We start from the raw sequence: 13,155 nt of genomic DNA, 5'->3' as shown, positions 1-13,155 counted from the left end.
GAACTTGAGCACACTCCAGGAGAGAGCAGAGGACAGAAAGGCCTGGAGTGCTATGGTCCATGGGGTCATGAAGAGTCGGACACGACTTAATGACTGAACAACAACAACATGGTATGGTTTGTTGAAATCTGGCTTATCATTGTGTCTGAACCCAAACTGCAAATAATACATGGTTTTGTTAATTGACAACAACCCAGAAAGAGAAACCCTGGTTTGTTGTTAGGCTGTGAATACTGGCTTGTTTAAATAATGGCTTATCATGATGTCTGAATCCAGAACCATGGCTTATCTTTGATTTGTTTGTGATGCTGTCTACCTTGAAAAAGAGTCATGCAGCAAGAGCAGCCTGAAAATGAAGCCACTCTAAGGCTGGCAAACTGGGGGAGGGGGGGAGTTGAGAGAGAGAGAGAGAGAGAGTGAGAGAGAAACAAGAAATAAGGAAAATAAGCCATGGTTTGTTTGCTCATTTGCAATTCATGGATAAAGCATCAAACCATAAACTCTCATAACATAAACTCTCACTTAACATTGCATGTGAATGCAGCTAATGAGGCACTAGCAAGGCTGTAACTGGATATGAATGCCTGTTCACAACTCACCACTCTGTTCTGTCATTGGCTAGTTGATCTCCCTCCTCCATCTTTTCCCTTCCCTTATGTGTCTTCTCTTTTTAGTTTGTAAGCCTGAGAGCAGGACCTGAGTTTCATTGCTTGATCGATGTGAACTGCTCTGGGATACAATGTTTGATAGAAAAGTGGGATAAGAATATAATAATATATTATGTGGGAGAGAGTCCTGAAGATATTGCTTCTAGGAATGCTTCAGAAATTGTTCTCATCCAAATTGTGTCTCAGATTTTGGAGTTCTGAATTATCTGGTCTTCTTTCCAAATGACAACCAATGTATTGGAAATTCTCTATTACTCAATTGAAAAAAATGTTCAGGGAATTGCTATGCACTCAGTTTGCTGCAGCTTTGTGTTCCTTCAGTTCATTCATGCCTTTTTTCCCTTTCTACCTAACCAATGTGCATCTGCACTCTGATAAACTATTTGAGTGGGGAAGCAGTTTTGATGTGTCTGTACACAGATTGTATCAAGATTGCTTTTGTGTGGTGGTTTATCCAGGACCACACTTAAAAATCAGTAAAACGTGTATTCATTTCTTGAATATTTGGGGGGCAGTGTTCCATCAGGGCCACAGTAACTATGAGGCGGGCAGTAGGGGAGAAAATGAAGCGATGGAGCTGAAAGCTGTGGCAAACTGCGCATGCTCCAAATTCCAGAATTATATTATTCTCCTCATTGAACCAGAATACAGTGGCCAGAATGAACTAAAGGAACAATAAATGGGGAAAATCCCCTCGTCACTTCTTCTTCCCATGCAGCACTGCTGCTATGCAATTTGGTGTGCTCATTTAACATTGTGATTCAAGCCCATCCACTTCACACATTGGAAGCACATTCATACAGAGTGCTTCAAAAAGAGCAACAAAATAGCAACCAGGCAATGCCCTTGCAGCACAGAGATTAAGCTAGGGATGTCAGAGAATTTCACCATGAATCTCGGGGAGGCCAAATGCCACCGCATTCAGCCCCCCGAAATCAGTGGCGAAACGGTCTGCCCCCCCGCGCCCCCCCCGGGACGGGACTTACCTTGGGCGAATCTCCCTGGCGGCTGCGGCTCCGGTGGCGGTTCGGCGGCTGCAGCGGCCGGTCTTCCGACCGGCTGCCACCGCCGCCATTTCCAGGGGGGAAAAAAAACGTGATAGGCTACGTAAAGATTTACGTAGCCTATCACGGCTAGATTTTTAAAAAATACCGTGATAGGCTACGTAAATGTTTACGTAGCCTATCACGGCTGAGTAAAAAAACAAAAAACCGCGCGTACACAAATGGCGGCACCCATGAGCGCCGCCATTTGCGTTCCTTATTTTGGCACGTCTAGTCTACATAAACATTTACGTAGACTACGGCGAAAATAAGGGGAACGCAAATAGCGTTCCCCTTATTTTCGCCGTAGTCTACGTAAATGTTTATGTAGACTAGACATGCCAAAATAAGGAACGCAAATGGCGGCGCTCATGGGTGCCGCCATTTGCGTACGCGCGGTTTTTTGTTGTTGTTTTACTCAGCTGTGATAAGCTACGTAAACATTTACATAGCCTATCACGGCTGACTGCAGGGACGCAAACGGCGGCGGCTATGGCCGCCGCCATTTCCAGACCCGGCCGGCCAGGATTCACGGTGGGAGGGACGGGCGCCTGCCCCCCAGCCAGAATTTCGGGGGGGGGAGGGATGGGGCGCCTCCCCCCTGGCCAGAATTTCAGGGGAGGGACGGGGCTCCTCCCCCCCACCTCAAATCACATTTCGTCAAAAGGTAAGTGACTTTCGTACATCCGTAAGATTAACATTCCAACAAAGTTGCCTGCACCTATGTTTATCTAGACTGCAACAAGCTAGTACTGCTTTATGTGTGTGTTTGTGTGTGGGGGGGGTGTTCTGAATTTTTTAGCACATGGCAGGCCCTTAATCTCTTCTATTCCGGAAAATATAAACTGAGAACCTGGGTTCTATCACTAGACCGCACACAGCTTTTGATGGAGCATTGGCAAGGCTTTATTGCATCATATAACCACCAGTGCTGATAACCTTTGCCAGAATGGCTGAAAAGTCTTAAAACCTATCACCAGATGCAGCTGTAGGGTGTTTTTGCTTTGTTTTGGTTACTGCAAATAGCTAGTTGCAAGATCTAATTGATATAATTATTGACTTTGTTTAGAGAATGTGGTATTTTAGTCCTCGTCAACATTTCTGTAATGTAAATGTAAGGTAATATATTGTCTGTGCAGAAGGAGATATAGCAGGAGTTGACATCCCTGCCCCCCTCCCCCAAGCCATATAGAGACAGCCATTAGAGGGAAGTAATGGGATGGCCACTTTGCGTGTTCAACTGTGCCTGGATCTTCACATGCAGCAGAATGTGGTTGTATAATCCTGAGGTAGTAGAGTGGACTGTACCACTTCAGCCTCTAGAGTGGGGTGCTATTTTTGAAAGCTCCCCTACATTTAAAAAAATGCTATAGCTGGAAAACTAGCACAGCAGATGGAGCGCTAGACTGGAACATTTATCCAGGCTCTGCCGGTTTCTTCTGTCAAGGAAGTTGTTGTTGTTTTTCTAACATGGGGGAGCATTTAAAATGGTTTCCACCACCTGGAGTCTGAAGTAGTACAGTCCACTCTACAATTTATGATTTTATCTTATTCTGCTGACCTTGTCTCAGGCTCAGTAGGGAGCAATGGGCATCTTCATTCATTTCTTTGTGTGTTTCCTACTTGCTTAGAGTGTCCATCTCATGTTTCCAGTACAATGATAATACAAAAGAAGGCATGGGAGTGTGTGTGTGTGTGTGTGTGTCTATAGGAAGAAAAGGGAACATATATCTTTTTCATGTTCAAAAATCCTTTAATCATATTTGCCAGTCAGGAATGATCAGCTCTGAGATCTGAAAATAAAACAGCAAACCTTACAATCTTTGATTCATCAATATGACACATTCCTGAGTCTGAATTTTTGTTGCAGGAGGGAAGATAAGTACATATATCACTTCTTCTTCCCATAATAACAATTCATTTCTCAACAACATTATTTGCAATCATAGCAAAAACAACAATAACAACAACAACAACAACAACAGGTAAAGTGGCATCTATTCTATGACCTACCTCTGTTGGGTGTTCAAGATTTTTGACAGAGATTTGCCAGCACAAACTTGCACCCTTGCATTAACTGAAGCCAATCCAATTAAAATATAGCACCTTTGTTTTGCTACATTTTGCCTCTTGGCAAAACTGAACAGATCTGTGTGGTTGTCAAACAGCCCATTTTTACAGACAATTTTCACAGTTTAAAACAGAACTGGCATGATTATCTTTAAAATAAAAATAACTAACTCTGCCTACAATCTGTCTTTTAAAGTCAAGCCATTCTTTTGTAAAGGCATTCTTCTTGTTCATGGTCCGTTCACGTCTCCTCACCCACCTTTAGTTGAAGATAACTCCAAATCCTTACTTTAATTCTTGAAGTTTTCTTATTTTATTTCATATATATCCATCTTTTGGAATGCTAATCCTTCCAAGGAGATTCACAACAAAACATAAACAATACTAATTACTTTTAAAACAATATCAGATCTATAGATGTTGTATATGTGTAGGTTGTCTACATGTGATCAGAGTCCCTGCATTTTGCAGGCTCGCCAATCCTACATACAAAGCCTACATATGTAGAATTTGTACATGCATAGGCTTGGTTCGCACTGTCAGTGGCCTGGTTCGCACATAACACTAACCCATGGCATACATTGTTGAATTCTGGGCTGCTGTGATGTGTGAATGCAGCTGTGCTAACAAACCATGGTTTGTTAATCACAAACAACCCAGAAAGCAAACCCATGGTTTGTTGTTGGGTTGTGAACACTGGGTTTTTTAAACCATGGGTTGTTGCTATGTGTGAATCCAGAACTGTGGGTTGTAGATTGTTTCGCCAGGCTAGAGTTGGCTGGCAAGAGCAGTAAAAAAAAACACAACCAGCTGCTCTGCATGCCACTACTACAGCACTACAAAAGCATTTGGGATACAGGAAGGGAGTGGGCAAAGGAGGTGGGGAAACAAACAAACTAGGGATTAAGAAAACAAACCACAGTTTGTTCAGTTATCTGCCAGACAAACCCTGGGTAGAGCAACAAACCATGGGTCAGTGTTATGTGTGACACAGACCAATGTGTTGAGATCAAGGGCAAGGACAGCAGGTGCAATCTGCCTCTTCTCTTCCTCCATGTGTTCAGTATTCCTGCATGTTGACCATCTGAAAAAGGTTTATGGTTCTTTTAATTAGGGATGGACTGTATATTTCTAGTCCATGTCAGTTTTGTATGTATTCATTCACAAGTCTGTACTGCCCCATTTCTGTATCAATATGCAATTTTTAAGTGCATCAAAATTTCAGACATTTTTTGTGGGTTTTTTAAGCTTAAGTTGTGGATTTATTTATTTTATTAGTAGTATTATTTCATCAACCGACAATACAACATGAAAACACAACTGACATCAAGCATGAAATAACCTATTGACCTGCATATAGCAATACAGATATATAAAGATGTATGGATAAACTTCTTCTTGATGGTCTACCAATTTAGATTTAGCTAGGGAGTATTAATTAGGTATTTGCAGCTGGTTAGATGTGATTGTGGAAGTTTCAACCCCCATTGCTCTAGATGGCTAAAGAAATCCAGGGTTGCCAGCATGTGTAAAAGCCATTGTCTATTGCATGATTGTGCATGGCCTTTATACACTTTACCATAAGGTAGGCATTTTTTAATGCATTTTAACCTTAAATGGGCATTTTATATGCGATTTGGTATATTTTGTGAGCTGAGAACTGTATCACAACATTCAAAGAAGTGCGAAACAAAAGGATAACTACATTCTGATCCACAAATTAGTTTGGAAAGTGTGAACCAGGTTGGTTTGCTTAAAAATGCAAACCAAATTAAATCCTCAAGAATCCCTACTTTTAATTTATTGCTTTGCTCATGTCTCCAAGTTGGATTGTGTTCAGTAGAATCATAGAATCATAGAATCATAGAATAGTAGGGTTGGAAGGGGCCTACAAGGCCATCGAGTCCAACCCCCTGCTCAATGCAGGAATCCAAGTCAGAGCATCCCTGACAAATGGCTGTCCAGCCTCGTCTTGAAGGCCTCCAGTGTGGGAGAGCCCACCACCTCCCCAGGTAATTGGTTCCATTGCCGTATTGCTCTGACACTCAGGAAGTTTTTCCTGATGTTCAGCCGGAATCTGGCTTCCTGTAACTTGAGCCCATTATTCCGTGTCCTGCACTCTGGGATGATCAAGAAGAGATCCTGGCCTTCTTCTCTGTGACAACCTTTCAAGTACTTGAAGAGTGCTATCATATCTCCCCTCAGTCTTCTCTTCTCAAGGCTAAACATGCCCAGTTCTTTCAGTCTCTCTTCATAGGGCTTTGTTTCCAGTCCCCTGATCATCTTTGTTGCCCTCCTTTGAACCCTCTCCAGCTTGTCTGCATCCTTCTTAAAGTGTGGTGCCCAGAACTGGACACAGTACTCCAGATGAGGCCTAACCAGTGCTGAGTAGAGAGGAACTAGTACTTCCCGGGATTTGGAAGCGATGCTTCTATGAATGCAGCCCAAAATAGCATTTGCCTTTTTTGCAGCCACATCACATTGTTGGCTCATATTCAGCTTGTGATCGACGACAATTCCAAGATCCTTCTCGCTCGTAGTGTGGTTGAGCCACGTATCCCCCATCTTGTAACTGTGCATTTGGTTTCTTTTTCCTAGGTGCAGAACTTGGCATTTGTCCCTATTAAATGCCATTCTGTTGTTTTCTGCCCAGCACTCCAGTCTATCCAGATCACTTTGAATTTTGTTTCTGTCTTCCAAAGTATTAGCTATCCCTCCCAATTTTGTGTCATCTGCAAATTTGATCAGCATTCCCTGCACCTCCTCCTCCAAGTCATTAATAAAAATATTGAAGAGCACTGGGCCCAGGACTGAGCCCTGCGGTACCCCACTCGTTACCTCTCCCCAGCTTGAGAAGGTCCCATTGATAAGCACTCTTTGAGTCCGATTCTGTAGCCAACTGTGGATCCACCAGATCGTTGTTTCATCTAGCCCACTTCGAGCTAGTTTGCTCATCAGGATATCATGGGGCACTTTGTCGAAAGCTTTGCTGAAGTCGAGGTATATGATGTCTACAGCATTCCCACGGTCTACAAGGGAGGTGACTTGATCAAAAAATGAGATCAGATTTGTCTGGCAGGACTTGTTTTTGACAAATCCATGTTGGCTTCGAGTAATCACGGCATTGTTGTCAAGGTGCTTCCAGATGGATTGCTTTATGATCTGCTCCAGAATTTTCCCAGGGATTGATGTCAGACTGACTGGTCTGTAGTTCCCAGGTTCCTCCTTTTTACCCTTTTTGAAGATAGGGACAACGTTAGCCCTCCTCCAGTCATCTGGCACTTCCCCGGTCCTCCATGATTTCTCAAAGAGAATAGACAGCGGTTCTGAGAGTTCTTCTGCCAGTTCCTTTATGACTCTAGGATGCAGTTCATCTGGCCCTGGAGATTTGAACTCATTCAAAGTAATGAGGTGTTCCTTGACCATATGCCTGTCGATCTCAAGCTGCAATCCTGCCCCTTCAGCCTGTACTTCGCCTTTGCCAGGGGGGTCATAGACCCTCTTTTGGGAGAAGACTGAGCCAAAGTAGGAATTGAGCACCTCTGCCTTTTCTTTGTCCTCTGTTATCATTTTGCCATCCTTATTTAATAGCTGAACAACCATTTCTTTCCTCTGCCTTTTACTACGCACGTAGCTGAAGAAAGCCTTTTTGTTGTTTTTAGCATCCCTCGCTAACCTCACCTCGTTCTCCGCTTTAGCCTTCCTGACGCCATCCCTGCAATTCTGTGCTACCTGCCTGTACTCTTCCTTTGTTACTTGGCCTTCTTTCCACTTCCTATATGTGTCCTTTTTTGTTTTCAGGTCATCCCTAAGCTTTTTGTGAAGCCACATTGGCTTCTTCTGTTGTCTTCCACCTTTTCTTCTTGTTGGAATTGTTTGTGATTGTGCCTTGAGAATTTCCTTTTTTAAAAGTTCCCACCCATCTTGGACTCCTTTTCTCGCTAGCATTGCTTGCCATGGGACCTTACTGATCATTGTTCTGAGTTTATTAAAATCAGCTTTCCTAAAATCCAGGGTACGCGTTTGAGTACACTCGGCTTTTGCTTCCCTTAGAACCAAGAACTCAAGTACAACATGGTCGCTTTCCCCCAGAGTTCCTGTAACTGCTACTTTATCCACTAAGTCATCTCTGTTGGTTAGGATCAAGTCAAGGATAGCCGATCCTCTAGTTCCTTCCTCTACTTTCTGTAGGAGGAAGTTATCCGCCACACAAGTCAGGAATTTCCTGGAGGGGCCATGTTTTGCAGAATTTGTCTCCAGTGTGAAGCATGCTATGCTTCACATTAAATGCTATGCTTCACATTAAAGAAAAGTCACTGGACTTATGAAATAGAAGGTAATGTTATTATAAAGTAGCTATACAGCCATAAGTAATATATTTCTACAAAGCATTTAATAACCAACATAAATATTACTTTACTAATATGAAAACAAATGCCACTTAAAATCTTGTTCCTCTTACCTATGATAGTGAAGAGACTCAAGAAGTCATCTGTGCAGAAACTGGACCATCAATAAAAAGCGTCAAATGCACTTATCTGAAAGTTGAGACTGGATGAGCCATTCAGTAATATCATGGGAAATATTTCATGGCATTAAACTGTAGAGTGGTATTTCAGTCTTAGTAAGTGGAGAGTTCTGTCTTTATCTTTGAAAGGGTACATTCAAAAGGAAATGTTTTATATTCAATCTTATGATACTGTCCCATCTTTCTATATTTTTCTACTTATTATTATGCCAAAATACAGAAATAAATAATTTAAATACAATCATCCTTTTATACCATTTTTTTTTCAAAAATGTAACATGTCCATAGATACATTTTATTGTAACAAGCTATATTAATCTATTTTAAAACTATGGTTGTGTATTTATAGATGTACTTATATAATATACATTATTTCTCTCAAGAAAAAAAGGTAAAATTGCACATTACAGAGTAAAATAAAATACAAGGGATTACTCCTTTTTTCATGCTTCCATTTAATGTACAATAGTGTAACATGCACATCTCATGGGGAAGAGATTTCCCATGCACAAAAAAATTATTTTCCTGAAATTCAATGCATCTCCCTGTGCAGGCAATATGAGAGACTCCAGCATCTTTGCAGCTGTGCTATGAAAAGTGGAAGTCATTTGCAGTTCCTCTTTCACTGCTTTCTATAATGTACTAAGGAGCCTTCAGCCACACAATGCTACAAATGGAATACATAGTGGATTGTATGTTCTGTCATGCTATGGACTCCCAATCCAGTATTCACTGGAAGGAAAACGGATTGAGCATCAATTTGGTTAGCAAAGTAACATTACATTCATGCCAAGATATCCTAAGATCATAAAATCTAAGAAATGTATAGCAAAAATATGTAGTATAAAAGTGTACAGCAGAGTGAAATACCTCCAGATAAATATGAGAGGAAAGAGCCCCTCTACTTGTTGTCAATACTTTACCAAGAATGTTATATAAAGATATATGAGAAATACAGGTGCAAATGAACGGAGAATGCCAAAAGTTGCTGCTTCATCTTCTTTCATGCAATTTACATGTGCTAATTGCAATTTTTTATTTAAAGGGTGAAGTGAAAAATGCATCCAGTAGGATGAAATGTACAGCATTTGCCTTAAAAAAAAAAAAAAACCCTAACAAGAAAAGTGTTAGCATGGTTCAGATGTGATGCTAAATCATAGTTTAGCATTACAAGCATGAGCCTCGCCTTCCGCTCCCCCAGTCTGGCTTGTACACTTCCTACCCTCCACTCTCCTCCTTTGGTGCAGCCACTAGGAGGAGGCTGGAACATCACACTTCAATTTTTGATTAATTAATTATTGTGTTGTTGGAACCCAGGAAACTGTGATTCTTCTCAGCTATAGTTGGTTTGAAATGAGCCCGCTCAAACTGTGGGTGATGAAGCTGTTGTTGTTTTTTCAAAGAAACCATAGTTAAGATTAACCACAGTCTAGGGTTCAGATGACAAGCTAAACTGCCTAATCTAAAAGAGAAGTGGAAGGTTCTGATCTTCTTCTCACAGCTCTACTAGAGGAAGAGATGGGAGGAGGGAACACATGAGCCTAGTAACACTAAACCAAATGATAAAAAGTGGCCACTGTTTCTTTTCTTTCAAGCCAAATTCTTACCTGGTATTTTATCAACAGGTCCATTAATTTAAGTAGAATTATGCAGCTAGCACCACATGAAATTCTGTCTTTATTTCTTCATTAGCAATAAGTCATCCTAATCCACAATTTAGAAGAAGTGAAGTATGAGACATTACATGGCTGTAGAGTGGGATTAAATGGCTCAAACAATGGCAGAACTGGACAGCCAAAATTACCCTCTAGATTGAACTTCCAAATTACCTGTTCTTGTTTCTGAGGTGGAAGTGACGCATCAGCCTTTCTCTGTTTCAATTTTTGTTTTTAAATGTTGTACAGAGCACTACACATGCACAGTCTGCTGCAGCTTTCTGTTCCCTTCCATTCATTTTTCTCTTGCATGTTACTGATGTGCAGGTGCACATTGCTTTTATTCACTGTGTTTTATTGACCTTGATGTGAACATAAGCAGGATTGCATCAAGATTTGTGTGTTGAGTTTTACCAATGCACATCTACTTGTGTGCACTGTAAAAAACACTGCAAAAAAGCAATCTTGATGTCATTGTACATGTGGTTATATCCAGATTTTGTTTATGTGGCATCTTACCCATGTGTAGGAGAACATGTGCAGTTCAGTGAAACACTGGACAAAAAAAATATTAATAGAAGCTTACAGTCCCATCTTGGGGGTTTGTTTTGTTTTTTGCAGTGTTTTATCAATGCAAATATCCACATTAGGGGGGAAGATGCATATGAAACGAAGAAAAAACCCCTAAACAAACTGTACTTCAGTTTTAAAATTGTCCAACCTAAACTGCTGCATCTTTCAGACACCAATTCTGGCCTTCATCTATTTCCCCTTCTTATGATGCTGCCTGCTTCACCCTGCCGCATTTATTTATTTTATTTATAAAATTAGTCGAATCACATTTTGGCCCCAAAGGTCTCCCATATATATTAATATTAGTGTAACATTGTTTTTTAAAACATTAACTTTTAAAACACACACACCACAACAAGCTGATTAAGAACAAGAGAAAAAAGTCTTTTTAACAAGGAGTGGAATTAATTACATTTAAAAATCATCCAAAAGACATGTGGGGGGTGGGGGTGGTTAATGGCCCACCTAAAACAAAGATGAAGCCAGTCTAACTTCTGTAAAAAAAGGAATTCCAAAAGTTGGGATGCAGAAAAGGACCTGTCCTATTTTCCTACCAATCTAGCCTCTCTTGGTGGTGGGAAATGCAGAATGGCAGCTGAAGCAGATCTTAAATACTGGGCAGATTCATATGGGAGGAGGTGGTTTTTTACCTGGCCCCGAACTGTTTAGTGCTTTAAGAACCAACACTTTGAATTGCGTCCAGAAACAAATTGGAAGTCAGTGCAGTTGGTGCAAGACTAGTGTAACATGGTCAACAATGTGCATGCCAGAAAGCAGTCTGGCCACTGCATTTTGTACCAGCTGCCCTAGCTGAACACTTTTCAGGGGAAGTCCCATACAGAGCACATTGCAATAATCTAATTGAGGCACTGAACTCTGTGGCCAGTTCTGCTTTCTCTAGGAAGGAGTCAAGTGGTACATCAGCCGAAGTTGGGCAAAGGTCCTCCTGGCCACAGCAGACACCTGACCTTTCAGAAGCAATGCTGGATCCAAAAGCACCCCCAAGCTGTGAACCTGATTCTTCAGAAGGAGTATCACCCCAGGGAGTTCAACCCCATCCAGAATGGGCTGTAACCCCAATACTGCGGGCTGACCAAAGTTTCTCTGTTTTATCTGGATTAAGCCTCAGCTTCTGAGTCCACATCCACATCACTGCTTCCAGACAAAAGTTCAGGACTTTAGCAGCCTCCTATCAGTTGACAAAGAGAGACAGAGCTGGGTATCATCGGCATAGTGATAAGACCCAACCCCCAAACTCCACCTTTCTAGCAGCTTCATATATTTTTGTGGGATCGGTTCCAGCTTCTTCCTCCTGATGAAGTGGACAAGGTGCTTTCATCTGTAAGGCTGACTACCTGCTTACTTGATCCTTGCCCATCGTGGCTCATTATGGGCTGCAGAGAGAGACTGGGTGAGGGGATCAGGGCGGTGGTGAATGCCCCTTGAGGAGGGAGTGATACCATCAGCCCTCAAGGAGGCAGTGATAAGACCGCTCTTAAAGAAGCCCTCCTTGGATCCTCAAGTTTTGAACAACTTTCGCCCAGTCTTAAATCTGCCATTTTTGGGCAAGGTGATTGAGCGGGTGGTGGTGAGGCAGTTGAAGGCACACTTCGAAGAAACTGATTATCTAGACCCATTTCAGTCGGGCTTCAGGCTTGGGCATGGGACAGAAACGGCCTTGGTCGCCTTGGTAGATGATATGAGGAGGGCTCTGGATAGGGGTGAATGCTCCTTCCTTGTTCTCCTCGACCTCTCAGCAGCTTTTGATACCGTTGACCACGGTATCCTCCTGGACCGCCTGGAGGGGTTGGGCATTGGAGACACCATATTACGGTGGTTCCAGTCCTTCCTCTCCGGCAGGTACCAGAGGGTAGCACTGGGAGAGGACGTTTCGGACCCGTGGCCACTCACTTGTGGGGTGCCACAGGGTTCCATCCTCTCCCCGATGCTATTTAATATCTATGTGAAGCCGCTGGGGGCTATCATCAGGAGGTTTGGGGTGCAGTGTCATCAATATGCGGATGACACGCAGCTCTACCTCTCATTCAAATCTTCACCAAGGTTGGCCGTAGAATCCCTGTCCAAATGTCTGGAGACGGTAAGTGGCTGGATGAGGAGGAATAAGCTGAAGCTGAACCCTGACAAGACCGAGGTACTTTTGGTGGGAGACAAGAGGAGGCTGGGGGATGTTGACCTGGTGTTGAATGGGGTACGGCTACCCTTGAAAGACCAGGTCCGCAGCCTAGGGGTCTTTTTGGACTCCCAGCTGTCCATGGAGGCTCAGGTGTCAGCTGTGAGCTGGACAGCGCTGTATCAACTCCATCTGATATGGCAGCTGCGCCCCTTCCTTCCTGACCATCTGCTCCCATCGGTAGTACATGCCCTGGTCTCCTCTCGTTTAGACTACTGTAATGCGCTCTACGTGGGGTTACCCTTGAAGACGGTTCGGAAGCTGCAGCTGGTACAGAACGCGGCGGCTCGCCTGATTAAAGGCAGCCGCCGGCGAGATCACATCACTCCAGTGCTGAAGGAGTTGCACTGGTTACCAGTTGTTTTCCGGGCCAAATTCAAGGTGTTGGTTTTGACCTTTAAAATCCTATATGGTTCCGGCCCAGCCT

Source organism: Heloderma suspectum, chromosome 2, assembly GCF_057233095.1.
Source record: "Heloderma suspectum isolate Gila_16-S chromosome 2, 16-S_ref, whole genome shotgun sequence".
NCBI lineage: Eukaryota > Metazoa > Chordata > Lepidosauria > Squamata > Helodermatidae > Heloderma > Heloderma suspectum.
This window is presented reverse-complemented; position numbering follows the sequence as displayed.